The sequence below is a fragment of the Bufo gargarizans genome, chromosome 3 (assembly GCF_014858855.1).
Source record: "Bufo gargarizans isolate SCDJY-AF-19 chromosome 3, ASM1485885v1, whole genome shotgun sequence".
In the NCBI taxonomy this organism is placed as follows: Eukaryota; Metazoa; Chordata; class Amphibia; order Anura; family Bufonidae; genus Bufo; species Bufo gargarizans.
The window spans coordinates 540,513,484-540,537,232 of NC_058082.1; positions in this window are offsets into that span (position 1 = coordinate 540,513,484).

Sequence of the window (23,749 nt, forward strand, 5' to 3'; positions counted from 1 at the left end):
GCCTGACCCCCAGCAGGACATTGTACAAACTGACATGATCGCCTCTCAGCTAAACTGTATTTGAATTTTCTCTTAGCTTCTGGTTTTGCACACACCACAAAGACTTATTTAAATACGGTAGGTTTCATTTTTCCAGTGTGGTCTTTAGTGTTGAGTGAATCAAAGTATCTGAAGTGGACTTCAATGCGAATTTCAGGAAAAACTTGATTTGTCACCAAGCCAAAATTTCCTTGCGCTTTGTGGTAACTAATAAATTTTCCCTAAAATGATGGCTGAAAACAAATAATACTTACTTCATCCACTTGCTCTTGGAGAGGCCATCCTCTTCCATATTGATTAAAGAAAACCCACCAAAAGACTTGCGGCGAGCATGGCAATGTCACCACGTTCGCCAAAGTTCTTTTAGCGGGTTTTCTTAAATCAAGAAAAAGAGAGGAGAAGCTTAAAGTACCAAACTAGTAGTTAGAAAAATACTAAATGTTTTTATTATGGAATACATGATAAAAAAGTACACATATGATACATGCCACAGACAGAGTAAGGGAACAGGGAGGAAAAAAGAAAAAGCGCCACCCTGGAAAAGCACACTGGTCACAAGAGAGTATATAAAAAAAATTGTTATGATATTATGAACATGAGGAACATACAACAGTGTGTGGTGCAGTGACCACCTCATGAACACAGTATAAAGAAAAATGGGTGAATGGGTATAAAGGGGTGAGTGAAGATCAGAGAATCTCAACCGACATGGCTATAATGCACAGAGTACAAAAAGCATTGACAATGCAAATATGTCAATGAACAGATGATGGAAAGCCAAGTGAGGTGTCTCAACATCGGCAGCATAAAACCATGGTGGGGAGACTGTGATCTAAGACTCACCAGGAAAGGACCAGATGTGAACAGGAACCAGGGTGGCCTGACGAAGGCACGCTGAAACGCGCGTTGGGGTAGCGCCACCCTGGTTCCTGTTCACATCTGGTCCTTTCCTGGTGAGTCTTAGATCACAGTCTCCCCGCCATGGTTTTATGCTGCCGATGTTGAGACACCTCACTTGGCTTTCCATCATCTGTTCATTATATCCATGTCGGTTGAGATTCTCTGATCTTCACTCACCCCTTTATACCCATTCACCCATTTTTCTTTATACTGTGTTCATGAGGTGGTCACTGCACCACACACTGTTGTATGTTCCTCATGTTCATAATATCATAATTTTTTTATATACTCTCTTGTGACCAGTGTGCTTTTCCAGGGTGGCGCTTTTTCTTTTTTCCTCCCTGTTCCCTTACTCTGTCTGTGGCATGTATCATATGTGTACTTTTTTTTATCATGTATTCCATAATAAAAACATTTTGTTTTTTTCTAACTACTAGTTTGGTACTTTAAGCTTCTCCTCTCTTTTTCTGCTATTACACTCGGAGCTTGTACCGAGTTACCCTCTGTCGGGTACCCCCTAGTATCTATATGATATACATGTAGGCACTGTCCTTGTATTCACATCGGGGGTTACCTGGGGTCATTCTTCTTTGTTCTGATTTTTCTTAAATCAAGACGGGAGCAGTTGGCCTCTCCATGAGCAAGTGGATGAGGTGAGTATTATTTTTTTTAAATCTCTGATTAACATCTGAATGTGAGTCACAGACACCGCGATCAGCGTTGAACGCAGCATGTGAGGGGTAAATTACGGGGAGGGGTGGCACTCATCATTATGCCCGCTCCATACCATGGAAAGGGATTTGTGATGAAGTAATTCATAATGAATCAAATTTCTTGGCGAGGTTCATCGAAGCACCCAAATAATTTTTTTCAAAACTTCACTCATCTCTAGTGGTCTTTATCAGAAGCATTCTGGAACAGGTTGGAGTGGGGATCTTTGGGCCCCCAGAGGAAACTTTCTTGGGGCCCAATTGAGGCAATTTATCATCTCTAAATGCACATCCAAAAGTTTTGTCTCTAGACATTTGGGGCCCAGTAAAATATCAGGCCTGTGGTACTGTGGTGAGCCAGTCCAACTGATTGTAAGCCTATGTCTACATTTACTAATATGGGAGTTTATTATCTGCCAAGTTCTCCTTGTGAAGATTAAAGAGATTAATCATTCTCATATCAGCTATTGAAGCACATTTCAATTTAAATATAAATGTATTTTAGTTGTGAAAATAAAATTTCTTAAGAAGTAAACCTCCTCAGACAGGGCACAGTATTATTTTATTCAGGAGACAAAGTATTGGTATAGTAATGAATCTGAGAATTTCTAACATTTGACATTTTTAATTTACAGTAGTTTGGGGTCATCTATGTTTAGAAATTCAATTTGCAGTACTTGATTAAAAGGAGATTTCAAAAATGATTTCCTTTACTTTAATAGTGAATTTCTCCTATAAATGATAAACACCAATTATAGTTGTCCAGAGCTTAAAGGGAGTTTGTCACCTACTCTGAGCATTTTAGACCACTCAGATTGGGTTATAGAACGTTTGACCCTGTTAAAATAGTACCTCTCTTGTGTCTGTCCCATGTAGAGATCCTGAAAAAGGTAATTTATTAAAGGTATGCAAATTAGCTGTTGCAAGTGCCCAGGGGAGGAGTTATGGCCACAAGTGCCCAGATAACTGTTTCCCTTGCAGTCCTCTGGCACACCTTTCTTTCCTACTGCATCCTCCTGCTCTGGCTTGGAGTTTCTCACGAGCGTCGGTCACCGCTGGGCCCGCAAATGTGCACTGCTCTGCCCACAGTGCACATGCGAGTGACCGGTGCTCACGAGAAACTCCAAGCCCAAGCAGGAGGATGCAGTAAGAGAGGAGGAGGGCAGGCCTGAGGATTGCAAGGGGAGCGGTTATCTGTGTACATACAGGTCCTTCTCAAAAAATTAGTACATTGTGATAAAGTTCATTATTTTCTGTAATGTACTGATAAACATTAGACTTTCATATATTTTACATTCATTACACACAACTGAAGTAGTTCAAGCCTTTTATTGTTTTAATATTGATGATTTTGGCATACAGCTCATGAAAACCCAAAAAATTTGCATATTTCATCCGACCAATAAAAGAAAAGTGTTTTTAATACAAAAAAAGTCAACCTTCAAATAATTATGTTCAGTTATGCACTCAATACTTGGTCGGGAATCCTTTTGCAGAAATGACTGCTTCAATGCGGCGTGGCATGGAGGCAATCAGCCGGTGGCACTGGCTGAGGTGTTATGGAGGCCCAGGATGCTTAAATAGCGGCCTTAAGCTCATCCAGAGTGTTGGGTCTTGCGTCTCAACTTTCTCTTCCCAATATCCCACAGATTCTCTATGGGGTTCAGGTCAGGAGAGTGGGCAGGGCAATTGAGCACAGTAATACCATGGTCAGTAAACCATTTACCAGTGGTTTTGGCACTGTGAGCAGGTGCCAGGTCGTGCTGAAAAATGAAATCTTCATCTCCATAAAGCTTTTCAGCAGATGGAAGCATGAAGTGCTCCAAAATCTCCTGATAGCTAGCTACATTGACCCTGCCCTTGATAAAACACAGTGGACCAACACTGATGCCAGACCATCACTGACTGTGGGTACTTGACACTGGACTTCAGGCATTTTGGCATTTCCCTCTCCCCAGTCTTCCTCCAGACCCTGGCACCTTGATTTCCGAATGACATGCAAAATTTGCTTTCATCCAAAAAAAGTACTTTGGACCACTGAGCAACAGTCCAGTGCTGCTTCTCTGTAGCCCAGGTCAGGCGCTTCTGCCGCCGTTTCTGGTTCAAAAGTGGCTTGACCTGGGGAATGCGGCACCTGTAGCCCATTTCCTGCACACGCCTGTACACGGTGGCTCTGGATGTTTCTACTCCAGACCACTGCTTCCGCAGGTCCCCCAAGGTCTGGAATCGGTCCTTCTCCACAATCTTCCTCAGGGTCCGGTCACCTCTTCTCGTTGTGCAGCGTTTTCTGCCACACTTTTTCCTTCCCACAGACTTCCCACTGAGGTGCCTTGATACAGCACTCTGGGAACAGCCTATTCCTTCAGAAATTTCTTTCTGTGTCTTACCCTCTTGCTTGAGGGTGTCAATGATGGCCTTCTGGACAGCAGTCAGGTCGGCAGTCTTACCCATGATTGCCGTTTTGAGTAATGAACCAGACTGGGAGTTTTTAAAAGCCTCAGGAATCTTTTGCAGGTGTTTAGAGTTAATTAGTTGATTCAGATGATTAGGTCAATAGCTCGTTTAGAGAACCTTTTCATGATATGCCAATTTTGTTTACATAGGAATTTTAGGTTTTCATGAGCTGTATGCCAAAATCATCAATATTAAAACAATAAAAGGCTTGAACTACTTCAGTTGTGTGTAATGAATCTAAAATATATGAAAGTCTAACGTTTATCAGTACATTACAGAAAATAATGAACTTTATCACAATATGCTAATTTTTTTAGAAGGACCTGTAGCTGAGAGGGCTGGGAATTTGGAATTTGGGCACTTGGAAAAGCTAATTTTCATTCCTTTATAAAGTAAAGTACATTTTTAAAGGGACAGTCAGAAAAGAGGTACTATTTTAATGGGGGGGGGGGGGGCAAACATTCTATAACGCGATCTGAGTGGCCTAAAACGTTCAGAGTAGGTGACAGATTCCTTTTAAATATTGATGATGACTTCTTAGGATAGATTATCAATACTAAATCATGGTTTGCTAACCCCCTGTATCCCCACAGATTAATTGATAAAATTAGATGAGACTGAGTTTGGAGTATATTTACCAACCTTTACACATAGAAGCACGGTAGAATCAACTCTGTGAAATACTATCAACTAATCATGGGGGTAATAGGAGTGAGTCCACCACCAATGTGATATTGATAACCTAGCCTAAGGATGGGTTGTTAATAGTTTAGTCATAGAAATCCCCTTAAACACCATGCTAATGAAAATAATCAGCATTCAGGTAGTATAGATTGAAAATATGGTGTCATAGAATCCTATAGATCCATACTGTGCCTAATGTTCCTCTGATATTACTTGGAAGCATAGAGAGTTGTTTCTAAGTTGCTTTAGGAATCTCTGGGAGGGGGCTGTTTAATGCTTCATTACATGTCATTCATTAGAAGGAGAAACACGGTACCTCACAATGACACCATGTTGTAGCAAGAAGGATTGCCTAAGGAGCTGTAGTACAGACCTTTACCCTGGGTTCACACCTAAGCGTTCCTCAAACGCGCGTTTTTGTCGCGCGTTTTTATGCGCGTTTTTTGTAATAGTAAACGCGCGTTTGTGTCATTGACTGCAGTGTCCTATGGCCACAAACGCGCGTCAAAACGCCCCAAAGAAGCTCAAGTACTTGTTTGAGCGTCGGGCGTTTTACAGCGCGTTCGTACGCGCTGTAAAACGCCCAGGTGTGAACCCTTCCCATAGGGAAGCATTGGTTTTCATGTCTTAAGCGTTTTACAGCGCGTTTGAACGCGCTGTAAAACGCTCAGGTGTGAACCCAGGGTTACAGACTCCATTTAGTGCCAGTAATGGTATATGTCAGCCATATTATGTTACCATGCCGATGTGATAAAAGTGGAAGGGAGAAGAGGGGGGATAAAACTAGTAAACAGAAAAAGAGAATGAATTGCCCATTGCAACTAACCAGGTTGCTGCTTTCATTTCCCAAAGGGCCTCTGAAAAATATGAGAACTTTGTTTGTCATGGGAAACTACTCCACTTTTCCTTTGCACCAATGTTAATGTATCTCCCCTTTTGTATGGGATTTTAAACATGATTAATTCAGGTTTAAGCTCCATTCAGACGTCCGCACTTTGGGTCCAGATCAGTTTTGCAATTATGCGGAATGGGTGCGGACCCATTCATTTTCAATGGGGATGGAAAAGATGTGGACAGCACACTGTGTGTTGTCTGCATCCACATTTCCGGTCCGCGGCTCCGCAAAAAAAAGAAAGAACATGTCCTATTCTTGTCCACAGCTGCGGACAAGAATAAGCATTTCTATAGGGGTGCTGGCCCAGTGTTTTTCGGATCCAAAATTAGCGGATCCGCAAAACACTGCGGATGTGTGAATGGACCCTTAAAGAGCTTATTCATTGAACTTAAAAAAAAAATATATGGAACCAGAATAGCATATAAAAAAAAATTCCACCATTCCTGGATCCTCATTGGTATCGGTTACATTCTCTGAAATTGTGCCTCGGTCGCTGCCTCGCTTGCTTCACTCAGCGGCAGGCTGTAACCAACAAAGGAGTGCCGTGCGCGCCTGATGATTCAGAGGAGGACGCTCAGTTCGGCTGATACCGCTCCTCAGCATTGTGGAGTCCACCGGCTGCGCAGCGCAGATTCAGCACATTTCAGACAGCATATACTACTTGGCAATCAAATTAAAAGTTAGTTGACGGCCAGGCCAGCGCCTTCAGTCTGGCACCCGAGGCAATGGCCCCCCTGCCCCCCCCCCCCCAACGCTACGCCACTGGGAAGAGGCATTCCGTTACAACCTGTATATCACATAATACTGTATATCTCATTCACATTGTGCAACAATTGTTCAGGTAGTGGGACTCCTACACTCAAAGTCTATGTACTAAGTGAAAGGGCTGCCAAAAATAAAAATGAACTGCCACTTCAATACACTCTTTATTACACATACAGGGGGGCATCATACACACCCTTGAAAAATGATGATTGATGGCCTGCTGATGAACTTCAAAATCATTAGGAGCAAGGGCCTGCTGCTGATCTGACCATCTAAAACATTAGGGGTGAGGGTCGGATGCTGAGCTGACCCTCTAAAACATAAGGTGCAAGGGCAGCCTAATAAGCATGTTGATATGATGGAGGAGGATGACGAGAAAAAGAAGATTAAACCATATACCCTTTTTTGTGGTGGAAGGGGTGCATGGGAATAAAGTGTATTCAATACACCATAAACACCACATTTAAAGTGCCTTTATGTTCAGCTGCTTTCCTCTGGTGGAGTAGAGAAGTCAGGGGCAATCCAGGCCTTGTTCATTTTGATAAGAGTCAACCAATCAGCATTTTCAGTTGACAGGCAGATACACTTATAAGTTATTATGCCCCAAGCAGCAGTAAATTCCCTGCTCTGACAAAACACTGACGGTAGGACAGGCCAGCACCTCCAAGGTGTGGAGCGCCAGTTCGTGCCACGTGTCCAGCTTGGACACACAATAGTTGTAAGGCACAGAGGGATCACTGAGGATGCTGAGATGGTCTGCTATGTACTTCTCCATCTTCCAAAACCTTTCCCTCCTTGTGACACTAGGCCGCTCAATAGGGTGAGGATGCTGGCGGGGTGTCATGAAAATGTCCCAGGCCATGGAAAGTGTTGCCCTGCCTCTGTTGGAAACTGTTGCGTGTTCCCCTCGTCTCCCCTCCTAAGTTGCCCAAGGAACTACGTACTCTGCCACCAGAGTTGTCAGTTGGAAATGTTTGGAGCAATTTTTCCACAAGGACCTTTTGGTATTGCACCATTTTGCTAGCATGTATGTATGGACAGCAGAACCTACCACAATACATAGTGCACCAATCAGTAATATGTAGTCAGACCTGCTGAAATGTGAAGTTTCACGTATTGCGCCAAAATATTTGCATCATTAGTGCTGATTAGCGCAATCACAAATATATTGGAACACTTTAAGTGCAGATAAAGTCTTTTTTTATGTTCTGCCATGTTAACCATTTTCTCCAGTCTTCGGAAACTTCTAGCAGCTTGGAAAATGTAGCAAAAGGGACCCATGCCTGTATTTCCCGTGTAGTACGCAAATATTACATTGCCGATTTTTCGCATTCTCAAATATATGACGAATATTCGTGAAATATCGCAAATTCGAATATAGCCCCTGCCGCTCATCACTATTGGCTACTGAGAATGGACTTTGTAGAATACAGGGTGGTGCTTAACCGACTAGAAGCATTAATCGGCTGCAATCCAACCAACCACCTGGTTGCACTGGTGTGACTTCGAGAGTGGTGTCCTGCACCTCCCTGCAAACTGGGACATGAAGCTAGTTATCGTGGATGAGTGCGTTTCTTGTGCACTGGCAGCAGGCAGTTTCACTGTGTCCAGGGCCACGGCCTCTGCATGCACCATCAGCAGCAGGGCCACTTCCCTGTGCCTTACTGCTCACCTTGAGCATATTAAATGGTATACATTTTTGCAAGTATGTCACACGTACAGAAGCGCAGGTTTTGTAAGTGTATGCGCAAATAAAGTACACTGAATGTCTCAGATGCACAGGGGAAGTAGCGCAAGTAATGTCGCTGTCACCAGCGGTGAAAAAATTACACTGAATTTCAAAGATATTTAGGATGCGCAAACGTTATACAGGAGATATACGCAGGTAATGTCGCTGTCACCAGCGGCATTTTTTTTTTAACTGAATGTCACAGATATTTACGATGCGCAAATATAACAGAAATATAACAACAGATGCTGCAGAGGTTGTGTCACTGTCAGCAGCGGCCAAACTATTGCACGCATTTTAGCGCATGTTGCGCTAATAATATATATTGCAGACAGCTAAAACAATAGTCCTTAAAAGGACTTTTGGGTCTCTGACACCTTTCAAGACTAAACCCTGCCTAAAAAAATAAATAAAAATCTGTCCCTACACCATCTGTCCCTTCTACAGCACAGCTCTCCCCGTCTAATAAGACTGAGCCGAACCACGTGTCATCGGGTGCTATATAGCACTCGATGAGGCGTACTGGCCAGCCAATCACTGTAATGCCAGTAACCAACATGGCTACTGTATTACAGTGAGTGCTTTTTTTTATCATGCTCTTACTTTGCTAATTCTTTAGATTTTCGCACAATTCTGTTTCTCTTTACTTTTTCTGCTTAGCAGCCAACAAACGTGCGGGGAGGAGACTCGAGCACCACGCTCGAGCAGACGCGGTGTTTGGTCGAACAACGCAATGTGTAGAGCATTGCGATGCTCGATTTAAAATGGTGTCCGGCCAAGCATGCTCGTCCAACACTAGTAAGTATAATCTATATGAGGGGCCCAGGCATTGGGGGGGGGGGGGTCATTGGGTTATTATAGGGGTTGGATAACCCCTTTAAATAGAGAAAAGCAAGCACTGATGCTGTATATAAATTGTCTGTCTTTGTTTAAAGCAGAAAATCAGCCAAAATAAAAGAATTGGTGAACTTTGGCTTAGTTCTAGAACAAAATAATGAATGCAATGGATTTACAGTTATTCAGCAAGTTATGTAGTTTACACTTTGAATAAATTATCTCCCACCCCAAATATGAGAAGCTCTGGGCGCCTGGACAGATTCTAGGAAGTCACTTTCTCCTCAATATCATTAATTGGCTCCAAGCAGAATATACCTGGACTAAGCAGTACCTTGTTCTTTTTGTTCTGTGTGTGTTTGTTTAGATGTGGTTAGATTATTTATAAAAAAAAAATATATATATCATGCGCTAACTTTGCTAATTTTTCAGATTTTCACACAGTTCTGTTTCTCTTTACTTTTTCTTCTTAATGCGATGAAACACAGGCTTTACTGGGCTATAGAGCTGACCTACTGACCAACTATCTCCCAATAATTGTATTTGATTATGGATATACTTCACATTATTGTGCTATATTTGTTTCTCTGCTGACAAAAATCCAATAAAAACATATTGATAAAAAAAAGAATCATGTTCATAGGTAGACTTTCAGGTACGTAAATGTTACAGTTTTATAAATGAATAATGATGGTGATTTGAGTTTGCTGAGGCATTTCCATGGTGTGTGACAAGCTGAGGAACACCGAACAGCATCGTGTTCCTGCATATCATATTAGATTGTAATACATGCTGTAAAATCATTTTATTTCTCCTCAGGGATAAGGCAATTATTACTTCAATATGTGGGAATATAGGTATAGCTGTTCTCAGCCATATTTCACTACAAGAGGTCAACTTCATTTAACATAGGTCATAATATTCATGTATGGAAATGATCTGACAAGTCAAGTTAGGATTACTATATGTCTTTCTTACAGATATGGGAAGATTTTAAAACTGGTAGCTGGAGTATAAGCATCAAGATGTTTAAATGTTAATATAGCTTTCTTGCAATAGAAAACATATATTGAACTTGACTGTAAAGATAGCCTACAAATCTGGAGATTAGGGGCAGCTTTCCTTTTTTAATCAGAACACATTAAAGCACCAACAGCACTAATGGTATGGGATTTGGAAATTCTGCTAGTCCAGCAGCAGGGACAAATTGTCCAGAATGATGTTTTAATCGAGTATTTATTGATACCAAGAAACAGAGCACTTTGTTACTGACTCCAGAGAGCATATCGTCTCTGTAATAATTTACTGTACTCTTGTAAAACTAGTTCAGCAATAGCAAAACCCAGGCTGAATTGTAATAGGGAAGGTGGTCTACTATAGCTGTTCAACTTGTTTTATTCAGTTATCGGAATGAGGAAGCATGAGTGACTATGAATCTACCCAAAGTGTTCCTCAGTTTTCTTTCTCTTCTGGGGCACACAACCTTTTATGGTCCAAGGGCTACAATATGCAATTTTTTCCACTACCAGAAGCTGTTTTTCTATCCAAGCCATGTGTGGCATATTGACAGTATATATGTCATAAATATCTGATAGGTGGAGGTACCACTATTTCTATCCTGCATCTTGCACATGACAATACTTTTGTCTTCCGGCACTCTGGAGAAAATCTTCGGTAGGGGAAATACTCAAATAGACCTAGTAACAGCAGAGCTTGGCTTAGGTCTTGCACATTTTGGGTCTGCGCCCGCTGTATCACCAGCATTACCAGTTCCTGAGCTGACCATAATAGAGGCAGATCTGCCCCTGAATATTTTTTGGGAGGTTTTGGCTGCACTTTGCCTCTGCACTCTACTGCTGCCACTGCCACCACCCTCTTTCTCAGATGTTACCTTCTCCTCAGTGCCCTGATCTGGCTCCAAGGTTTTAATCATCAGAGTCCTCAAGCTTCCCCCTTGGCACCACTCCCAATTCCCTGCTCTGTTTTTGCCATGTATTTGCCACTGTTTCTACCACTCTCCCTACCACCACCACCATGGCTCCGGCTGCAATTACTACCACTATTAACACATTAAGAAAGCTATGCATGGGGTCACCTGCCTCTCTTGAAGCCCCCTCCTCATGGCAGTCCAAACACTGACTGTTCATACACAACTTATCAACAGGGAGACTCTGTTGACTATGTCCAATAGTGTGTTGTGGGATTTTGTTGTCCCTTCTTAGGAATAAAGAAGGTTTCCCAATAGAAGAACGCAGTGATGACAGAGGATGCAACTGAAAAGCTTCTCTTGGGTTGCATGGAGGACAAACAGGAGCAATGCTGTGACCCCTGGCTACAAGGAACAATGTCAGATTTAAAAGTGAAAAGTCACAGAAAATAATGCAGCGCCAAGGTGGTCTCAGTCGGGTACATATAGCTGAGTGTGCTCTTCCTCCCATTGTTTTCTAGGTGCACACAGAGGTAACAAGAAGCAGCACACTATATGTGAGGGTCTGCTCTCCAGAATGTAGATGCCTAACAGCATAGATAGGTTTAGAGTAGTTCCTGCCTGACTGAGACCACCATAGAGCTGGTAGGCAGGCACAGATGTGTTTTGATTGAAATATATTGTCTGACAGTCTCAGATTTTATTATATCAGAGTGGGGGCTTATACCATATATAATGTTTGCATCTATTGTGCATTATTTTCCGTGATTTGTATTTTACAAGCCATACACATCTGCATATTCCTTTATTGCATTGTGCAGGATCTTTGTTATCTTTTTCTGTAATTTTAGACTCGGAAGTGAACGTCATGTCTTCCTGAGCTGTGACTACTGAGAGGAGTGAGCCATCCAGTCCACAATCTCGTTCTCTTTGTCCTCAATAATAATGTTGCCTCTTTCATGATCCAGGGAGAACTGTGGCCTACTATTAATACTACTATTACTACTTCTGGCCAGAAAGCTGGTGCTACTACCCACATTTTAGCTCTGTGAGGACATGGCTTAGGTCTTTGGTTTTGCACTCTTCTGTTTTCCAGACATTTTATATGAGGCCTATGAAAAGACACGGTTTCAGATATTAAACAATATTTGTGCTTTTTTCCCCCCTGAAATCTAAAGACTGAGATGCAATAAAATGTAATACCGGTCCTTCACTAAGACTCACGTGAGACAATTACATTTTTGGGCATTGATGATAAAGGTCTATTCAACTATATGCTGTGATGCAGTTTGCCATTACTAACACTGTTGCAATTTGTATTACAGATGTGAAATGCGGTCGAACTAGCGAACGCTTTTTTTTCACAGAATAACACGTGTTCACTAAAATTATAATAATTTTTCTAGGGATGATACACGACACATCTTTTCAACTAAATGCTACGATTTAGTATACCTTCATTAGCACAGTTGTAATTTGCGCTATGGATTTAAAATGGAATAGAATTATTGAACAATTTTTTCGCAGAATAATATATGTTCACTAAAAATATTTTTGCAGTAATGATGTCTTTTTTCAACCACACGCTGTGATACAGTATGCCTTCACTGCCTTCACACAGACATAATTTGCATTACGGATGTGAAATCTGGTAGAAATATTAAGGGATATTTTCACAGAATAAGACGCTTTTACTAAAACTCTTGCAATATTTTTGCATTGAAAAAGTGCAAAATAAAACACTGTTTGGCAGGAATCTGTGATGCAAAACAAGTTGCCTGGAGACGAGCTGACAGTACTCTACCAGCAAATGCACCAGATAGTGACTAGTTCTCATTCCCTCTGCCTAATTACATCCCAAATTGCCAAATATTCTCTCCCTATAATCTTCGTATACTGTCCTTAGAAAAATCTTCAGCCTGCAGAGGCAGAGCCACAACATAGCTTCCTTACAGGTTGCAAGTTCACAGCAGAATGATGTTCTGCATGTTCAGCAGGCAGCTCCCTGCCTGCTGACCCTGACTGGCTGATCTAGACTTTCAGCCTGTGAGCAAATCAGGCCAAGCTTTCCCCCCCAACCTCCTCCCAGTGTCATGTGAGCACCTTTAGAGTTATAAGAGTAAAATGGTTCAAACTAATGACATCTGCAAAACAAACTCCATCCGTAGAAAAAGTGTATCTAAAAACCACAGCCAGCCTTGTAGGAAGGCTAGTGGTGGAGCAACAAGCATCATATCTGTTCCTTTATCAAGTTGCCAGACACAATGCTAGTTAGAAAATCTAGTAAAACGTAAAAGAAAATAAGTGGTCCTTAGACAAACACTTAATTCCAGAAGCATCTTCCCTTTCCATTTCCTATAAGACAAGACACCGCAGGTATCACCATAATGTCACTGAAAGGACGGGAAACATTTCAACAGACAGAAATTAGAGAAAATGGGAGGTTTAAAGATAAAACTTAATATCAATCCGTAAGAACTCCAGGCTGCGACGCTGAGTAATCTCCCTGTCACCCCTACACCATTCAGTCATGCTCCAGGTGGACAATAAAATGGTTTTAACATTTGTGAATAAGATTTGTATACAAAATCTTTATAAAACTATGCAAGAAAGCAAGGTGTGAAGAAGGGCTCTAGATGATAATTTGAGATGAGCACATTTTTAAAAAATTTGATTTGGCCGGTTTGCCGAATTTTTTGAAAATTTTGCTTTGATCCAATTTATTTTGCAGTGAATCACGTTAAAAAACCTCTATTTCCTGGCTGCGGAGAGCCTTTATAGTGGTGTAGAACACTGTTCCTTGTAGTAACACACATAGGAAGTATGCAGTGGTAGTGAAATTATACTGTGAGTCATGCAGATGACAGGCGTCACTCTTATAACAAAAGAAAAAGAAGGAAAAGGACCTCCACTAGGAAGGATGACTAATAAATTGTTTGATGCATGTCATTACAGAGGAAGATGTTCTAAGTTTGCTGTCTAAAGTGAAGACAAATAAGTCACAGGGGCCTGATGAGATACACCCAAAATTATTAAAAGAGCTTAGTGGTGAGCTGGCAAAACCTTTAACAGATTTATTTAACCAATCATTAGTAACAGGAGTCGTCCTGGAAGATTGGAAATTGGCAAATGTCGTGCCCATTCACAAGAAAGGTAGTAGGGAGGAATCGAGCAACTATAGACCAGTGAGTCTGACATCAATAGTAGGCAAATTAATGGAAACCCTATTAAAGGATAGGATTGTGGAACATCTAAAATCCCATGGATTGCAAGATGAAAAACAACATTGGATTACTTCAGGGAGATCATGTCAAACAAATCTTATAGATTTTTTTGACTGGGTGACTAAAATAATAGACGGTGGAGGTGCAGTAGACATCGCATATCTAGATTTTAGTAAGGCTTTTGACACTGTCCCACATAGAAGACTTATCAATAAACTGCAGTCATTGAGCATGGACTCCCATATTGTTGAGTGGATTAGGCAGTGGCTGAGTGACAGACAACAGAGGGTTGTAGTCAATGGAGAACATTCAAAACAAGGTCATGTTACCAGTGGGGTTCCACAGGGATCTGTACTGGGACCAATTTTGTTTAATATCTTCATAAGTGATATTGCAAAAGGCCTCGATGGTAAGGTTTGTCTTTTTGCTGATGACACAAAGATATGTAACAGGGTTAATGTTCCTGGAGGGAAACGCCAAATGGAAAAGGATTTAGGAAAACTAGAAGAATGGTCAGAACTCTGGCAACTGAAATTTAATGTGGATAGGTGCAAGATAATGCACCTGGGGCGTAAAAACCCAAGGGCAGAATATAGAATATTTGACACAGTCCTGACCTCAGTATCTGAGGAAAGGGATTTAGGAGTAATTATTTCAGAAGACTTAACGGTGGGAAGACAATGTAATAGAGCAGCACGAAATGCCAGCAGAATGCTTGGATGTATAGGGAGAGGTATAAGCAGTAGAAAGATTGAAGTGCTTATGCCGCTGTACAGAACACTGGTGAGACCTCACTTGGAGTATTGTGCACAGTACTGGAGGCCATATCTCCAGAAGGATATAGATACTCTAGAGAGAGTTCAGAGAAGAGCTACTAAACTAGTACATGGATTGCAGGATAAAACTTACCAGGAAAGGTTAAAGGACCTTAATATGTATAGCTTGGAAGAAAGAAGAGACAGAGGGGATATGATAGAAACTTTTAAATACATAAAGGGAATCAACTCGGTAAAGGAGGAGAGCATATTTAAAAGAAGAAAAACTACCACAAGAGGACACAGTTTTAAATTAGAGGGGCAAAGGTTTAAAAGTAATATAAGGAAGTATTACTTTACTGAGAGAGTAGTGGATGCATGGAATAGCCTTCCTGCAGAAGTGGTAGCTGCAAATACAGTGAAGGAGTTTAAGCATGCATGGGATAGGCATAAGGCCATCCTTCATATAAGATAGGGCCAGGGACTATTCATAGGATTCAGATATATTGGGCAGACTAGATGGGCCAAATGGTTCTTATCTGCCGACACATTCTATGTTTCTATGTTTCTATAATCACTGCACACTTATATTTTTTGGGGGCAGTCACGTGGCCAAAACTGACCAAATAACTCAAGTATGAACTCAGGTTGATGTTAGCGCCAAGAAGAAGTGCTCTCCTTTACACTGTTGGCAGCTGATTTCACATAGATATCTACTGAACCTGTTCTATTAAATGCTTATACAGGAGTAAATACAAAAACAAAAACAAAAGTGGCCCACATGTCAGAACTAAAGCTAGTACGTACAATACATATTGCGGCAAGAATAAGGGGGCCAACTATGAAAAGGTAAGAGTACCGGCTCCTAAACCCAAACCCAAAACCTACAAAGATTTGGAGCTCACAAAGTACCAATACAAAAATATTTTATTGAAATCACAATAATACATATATAAAAGACGTGTCACTTTAAAAAGAAGGTAGCAGAGAAAGAACACCATCCTAGTGGGACACAGGCTACATGTTCATATTATAGTGTAAGGACTTATTGTTAGACATATATTAAATGAGAATAAGTCTTGTATGTTATGTCAATATGCACATAGAAAACAGGAACCTGTAAAATATTCACAGCGGTGCTAGGGAAATCACAGTATTAGGCAATATACTGCCCACAAACCAGGGACCAGAATGTAAAAACTGCCCTGGAGACAGAAATTTCAGAGAACCTGATAAGAGGAGACTTGCCCAAAGAGCTTAGTGTACCCAAACCAGGATGGCACTACCCCGACGTGAGTTTTGGAGTGCCTTCATCAGGGGGTCTATGTCTAACAATAACTCCTTACACTATAATATAAATATGTAGCCTGTGTCCCACAAGGATGGTGTTCTTTCTTTGCTACCTTCTTTTTATAGTGACAAGTCTTTTATATATGTATTATTGTGATTTCAATAAAATATTTTTGTACTGGTACTTTGTGAGCTCTAAATTTTTGTAGGTTTTGTAAATGCTTATACAAGTAGAGCCCCACGACAGAGTGGAGAGGGTTTCAGCAGTAAGTTTGTGTTGACGTCACTGATTATTTTGCCCTTCCTCTGATACGTCAGAACAATAACCCCCAAAAAATTGATCCTGTCTGTTGACCATCCTCCTTCACTCGGTCAGCATTTGGTCAGAAATCAATCAGTATTCAATTGTCCCTGCAGTGAAGGCTGAGGACACCGTGGAGGATGAGGAAGTAGAGGCGAACATTGTTACAGGACCAACGGCGTGAGAACGTGGAGGCGGAAGCAGCGTCAGATGGCCAAGTTGCTGGTGTGTTTGGGCAGGAACCACATTTACCCAGTTGGCCATAAAGGACATAACTTGTCCTTGACCGTAGTTATAGCTACCGACCAATTTTCTCAAAAAAGCCTGTTTCACAAAAAAATGTCACCACTGATAGGCTAATCGACGTAATTCGGTCCATACTGAAGAAATTGTAAAACAAAACATGCAATGCAACAGCTCTCTGCAAACCAAATAAAGTAAAAAATTGCATAATAATTGCAAGTGCTATACTAATAAATTAGAGATGCTTGGCAAATCATTTTGTACAAAATTATTTGAGCCCGTCTGCCGCACGTCAAGGTGATCTCTGTAAGACTGGTTACTAACACTAAATTCTACCTGTTATGTGCCATGACGGCTACCATATAATTCCGCGAGTGTACTGAAGAAATTCTCCAATCATCCATCAATGTTCCCAAAAAAGGCTGTTTCTCCCCCCCAAAAAAATCCCCAACAAATGGCCAATTGATGTAATTCTGTTCGTACAGCAAAAAGAGGATTACAATTACCCATCAATGTTCCCAAAAAAAGCCCTCTGTATAATTATAATATATAATGACCCCTCTGTATAATATATATAATGGCCCCCCTGTATAATTACTATAAATAATGGACCCTCTGTATAATATATAATGGTCCCTCTGTATAATTATAATATATATATTGGCCCCTCTGTATAATATATATTGGCCCCTCTGTATAATATATATTGCCCACTCTGTATAATATATAATAGCCCCCATTCTTTCCCCCGCCTCCATAGTGCACCCAGTATGGCCCCTAGTACTTACATAAAAAAATTAATAATACTCACCTCTCTTCATTGCCTCTTGTAGCCTTTGCTCGGGCATCCTGGTGCAGGCTGTCAGGAACACATCACTGCGCCCTCCTGCATGGTGTCATCACATCATCTCACGAGATCTCGGTCAAAAGCCAAAGTCACCCCACTTAAAGTGTACCATAACAGTCAAAAAAATGCAGGTACCAGACCAAGCCTGAGTTTAGCACAGTGGAGAGATAAAGCAGAATATCCAAGTTTGCCTGCCAGTTTATCCCAAAACCTGCTGGAGCCAAGAGAAAGTCCAAGTATTGTCGTGCAGTGCAATGAAGAGGAAGTAGCACTCACATGCAGCGTCGCCTCCACTTCAAACTGCTGATCCGTGAGGGTGTCGGGTGTTGGACCCCCCGCCAATAAAATATTGATTAACTTTCTTGAGCATAGGTCATCAATATAAAACCCCTGCACAATGCCTTTAAGTACCTGAGTAGAAATATGTTAATCATTTTAGAGTTTCAAATTTGATACAAAAGCTGAGAATCTTCTATCGGGCATCTTGCAGGAATCAAAATGATCTTAGATATTCTGTTACAGAGAACACATCAGTGCACAATTATTTCAAACCTTACTGACATTTACATTTACCTCAGATTATCAAAAGCGATAATGATTTCCAGACCAGTTCAGCCAAAATATTCCTCAAAATAGGAAGGAAAACTGTTACTGTTTTCTAAGTAACATGATAAAACAGGGCTCATCTAGGGGACATATGTATCAAAGGGTATTTGTCAGCAGATTTGTACCTCTGAAACTGGCAGACCTGTTGCATGTGCGATTGACAGCTGTAGGCATCTGTGTTGGTCCCATGTTCATGTGTATCGAGAAAAATGTTTTAATATATGCAAATGAGCCTCTAGGGGCCATGAGGGTGTTGCTGTTTACACCTAAAGGCCAACAAAAAAACAACAATTACACTGCTTTCCAACAAAGTTTATTGCATTCATTTCTGTTTTTAGTTATCAAAACTGTTGAAGCCTGGGGAATCTATTTGTGTTTTTATCAGTGCTACCCATGATCTCAGGTTGATAGGGAGAAGGGATTAGTCATTACACCTCTCTGGGAAAAAATTCTGACAGGAGTACTATCTCTTGAGAGACTTCACCTGCGAGATTTCACTTGAACTATAGCAAGATCTTGCTCTTTTCCAATGGCAGAGAGAGGCAGCCACCTATACCCAACAGGAGTAGTGATGAGAGGCAGGGGTCATATTCGAATTTGTGATATTTAGCAAATATTTTGTAGAATATTCATTGAATATTCGTCATATTCTACATTCTTTTCAGATCAGGATACAAATACACAGCAAAGTGAAAGCAGGAGAAAACATCAGAGATGAAGTCAGCAGGCAAAGGCAAGTTCAAATCGCAGGAGGTCACTTCAGGGGCAAAATCAGTAATCAGAAGCAATGCCAAAGTCAGCAGGCAAAGGTCAAATAATGCAATATAATGGGTAGTTAAACCATATTTATTTTAGGTTAAAGAGGCTGGCCAATTAGGACAACATCTGTGCATATGACTATATGAGCGAATCGAATCCAACTAAGTGGAATTCAATCCGAATTGCTGGATAAATTCGATTCAACCTGAAATAGTGTAAAAAAATAAAATAAAATCATACTTCCTTCCTCCATTTGCTTTCGATGGGCCGGCCACTGCCATCTTGATTGAAGATCTCGGCAGAAATCTTGTGTGTGGGGACGTATTACATCACCACGCCAGTCGGCGTGACAGCGTCGTCTTGGGCCACACGAGATTTTGAACAAGAACTTCAAGCAAGATGACAGCGGCCGGCCCATCGTGAGCAAATGGAGGCAGTAATTATGATTTTATTTTATTGTTAATTTTAAACTGTATTATTACTCTCAGATGCCGTGATCATGTATGAACTCAGCATCTCAGGGGTACAATGGTGGGGAGCGGCGCTATCGCAGCTCCCTGTCATTGCACCCGCTACTTACAAAAAAATGTGCTTTGTGCCAAAGTAATTTGTCATGAAGCAAATTATTTTTTAAAATTCGGCGAAGCAGCCGAATCCAATTTTGCATAAGTTTGCTCATCTCTACATATGACCTATTAGGACAAGTTAATGTCATAACAGAAGGACTCCCGTTCACAACCTCCCTCTATAGGCTTAAATTTACATGGGCACCATGTAAAACCACATTTCTTGGGGACCAAGTACTCCATGTAGTAAATTGGTATGCATTGATGCAGACATACTTATTGCTTTAAGAATTAAAGAGGTTGTTCCACAATGAAATACTTCATTTCTCTGTTAGTTCACACTAAACATTAACAATTCTCAATTAAAATAATGCCTAGCACTTAATGTGTCCAATGCAGGTGAGTGGACATTTCTACTGTACCAAGACAATTTCACTAATAAATAATGACTATTTTATCCGCTTGCAAAACTGCATAGGGAATGCCATAAAAACAAAACCCACAAAACTGTGGCAGAATTATTATTTTTTTCCAATTCCACACCATTTGGATTTTTTTTTTTTTACTTCCCAGTACATTGTACGTAATAGTAAACGGTGCCATTATAAAGTCCAACTTGTCCCGCAAAAAACAAGCCCTGATACGGCTACATGAATGAATAAATTAACAAAGTTAAGGCTGGGAAATGGAAGTAAAAAACAAAAATGCAAAAATTTAAAATTGCCCAGTCCTGAAAGGGTTAATAAAGGCATATCCTGTACTATATAGGCAAAAAAAATGGAGTGCTTCTTAAGGACACCTTTCTCTGTGGGAGGGTCTAGTCCCTAGTTTGCTGTTATAAGTTTATCTGCCCGTAATGACTTCTACCAGTTTTTCATATTTCACCCTTTGCTACCTGATCTTTATAATGACCCTGAGCTGCCCACCCTGACCTCAAACTGTTGATCGTATTGCATAAACTCTTCCTGTCTTGACCTTGGCTTTTCCATGACTATGGTTTTGCCTGATCCATTAGTGCTTTCCAATGGTACCTCTTGACCACCGTAGGTTAGCTATCAACATAGACTACACCAAAAGGTAGTGGCCTGGTGGTTCTCTTGAAGTCTAGATCTCTGTATAGGCGTTAAAGGGTGAAAACCCAGGGGACTGCTAGGATAGCACCCAATTATCATTTTATGGCAATTTTATGGCATTCATTTCTATTGGTCTGCAAAAAAAAAAAAAATGAGCTGTCCACATCTGTATGTTTGTTCCACAAATGCTAGAACAAGTCCTATTCTTGTTCACTTTGCGGACGATAATAGTAATTTCTAGTGTAAAAATGTGGATTGCACAAGAAAGGTATCCATACTTTGTGGATACATGGTTTGCTGACAGCAATATGGTCACATTTGTGTGCATGAGGCCTAATGAGTAGAAGTGTAGAGCGCTAATATTTAAATACAACTTTGAGAATTTGCACATACAGTATTTCGAATATAGCGCTATATATTTGTTATATTGAATATTCGTTTTTTTTTCCCATCTGAAAACATGATTCCTCCCTGCTTCCTGCTTGTGGGCCAATGAGTTATTGGCCCACAAGCAACTTAAGCAGTGAGGAATCAAGACTTCAGATGGAAAAAAAATGACGAATATTCTTAAAAATGAATATATAGCACTATATTGAATAAAGTGCTATATATTAGTTTTTTTTTTTTCAATATTTGTCCTTTTTTTTCAATCTAAAGTCAGGATTCCTCCCTGCTAAAGTTGCTTGCGGGCCAATGACTCATTGGCCCACAAGGAAGAAGCAGGCAGGAATTATTTTTTCAGATGGAAAAAAATGACGAATATGCTAAAAACAAAAATAAAGCACTATATTCAATAAAGTGCTATATATTAGTTTTTTTTAGAATATTCAGCATTTTTGGGAATCTGCAGTCAGGATTCCTCCTTGCTTGTGGGCCAATGACTGCTTACTTCAAATGGAAAAAAAATGACGAATATAAAAAAAACCTAATAAATAGAACTATATTTGCTTTTGACCCACTTCGCATTACGCGATTTTTACATTGCAGATTTTTTTGAATCATGAAAATAATCTTACGTGATTTTTACATTGCAGATTTAATCTTGAATATGAATATTGTCGAATATATGACAAATATTCTACCACATATTTGCAAAATATTGCAATTTTGAGTATTGCCCCTCCTGCTCATCACTAATGAGTAGTGATGACCGGCAGGGGCAATATTCGAATTCGCGATATTTCGCAAATATTTGGGTGAATATTCACCATATATTTGCGAATTCGCAAATTCGTAATCTCCAGGCATTATTTTCTTGATTCGAATATTCGCAATTACGAATATATTTAGCGATATTCTGAATTCTCGAAGTGCTGATATTCGCGATTAAAATTCGCAATTTGAATATTCATGATCAACACTACTAATGAGTAGCCTAATTCAAATCTATTCAGTTAACATAGTGGTTTTACATCCACTGCCTAACAGTTTTCTCAGGCCATGAATCCTATTGGCCAACACAAGATGGGTCTTCCTTAAGTTTAATAAACTGACTAGAAAGTGTGGTTGCCAGGAGCAACTTCTCAGTACCTAAATACTATATCAGTCCACATGGACATTCTGACCACCGCCACTCCTGTACTTCTACCTCCAGCTGCTGTGTATGCACCACCACCAGTCAGTCTCCAACACTTCCATTCTACACCTTCCACTTCCCCTATGCTATGATAGGGACCCCCGAGTCATGTCGTAACTTCTTGAACCAGTGCACTATCCACTTTGTGTTATAGGACTCATCCAAGGTAGCATTCCTGGTTTCCCTGTTCTCTGGTGAAGCACTTGTCTGGATCACTCTTCTCTGTTCGGTTTGATTTTGTTCTACATTTCTGTCCAGCTGACAAGAAAATCAAGGATGATGTCCTTTCATGCTTGTTCAACCTAAATAACCAGATAGAGGAGCCCCAGAATAACATACATCCTGCCCGCATCTTTTATGTTTCTCCAGTTCAGCTTGAAGACATTTTGACTAGCCATAGGGAATCATTCCAACTTTCTGGCCCCCAAGGACTTTTCAAAATGGCTGTATAAACTCTCAACATGATTGGTGGCCTATAATCTCTGGGTAAATCAAGGATTATTTAGCTCCCTGCACTACCTGTGCCCGAATAAGACACCTAAACAAAGACTTACAGGACTGCTGATTTCGTTTCTTCTACATGAAGTGCCATGCAGCACATTGTCAAGGATCCTATGACTGATCTTCCTCCTTCTTCGGCATACATTATAATTTGGGTAATGGCTAATCGATTTTCTAAAATGTCTAACTTTATACCCCTGTCAAGTCTTCCTTCTGCTAGTAAACCAGCCAACTTGTTCGTGATAGACATTTTCCAGCTACACACTCTACCCTTATAGCTTATAGAGGTGTGCAATTTACATCTCAATTCTGGAGATACATCTATAATCAGCTTGACATTAACCCTTATAGGACCCTACCATATTTCACCTTAAGGGCCTGGCCATTTTTTGGCAATTTAACAACGCTTTTACTTATCCAAGCCATTTATATTAACATTTCATTTTTATTTATAAAAAAAAATCCCATATTACCCCAAAATTTTAAAAATTCCCAACTTTCAAATTTCAATTTCTCTGCTTTTAAAACAGTTGTTACTTTACATTTCCCATATGTCTACTTTAAGTTTGGATCATTTTGTAAATACTATTTTATTTTTTGGGGTCGTTAGAGTTTTAGAAGCAAATCTTAACATTTTTAAGACATTTTCCAAAACCCACTTTAAGGACCAGGTCAGTTATAAAGTCACTGTTGGGCTTACATAGTAGAAGCCACCCATAAATGACCCCATTTTAGAAACTACACCCCTCAAGGTATTCCAAACCGATTTTACAAACTTTGTCAACCCTTGAGGTGTTCCACAAGAATTAAAGGTAAAGGTATATGACATTTCAGAAATTCACTTTGACAGATTTTCCATTTTAATCAATTTTTCCTGTAATACAGCAAGGGTTAACAGCCAAACAAAACTCAATATTTATTACCCTGATTCTGTAGTTTACAGAAATACCCCATTAGTGATAGTAAACTGCTGTATGGGTGCTCAGCAGGGCTCAGAAGAGAAAGAGCAATATATGTTTTTTTTTTTTTTTTTTTTTTTTTTTTATATTGAAAATTTTTATTGTTTTCAAT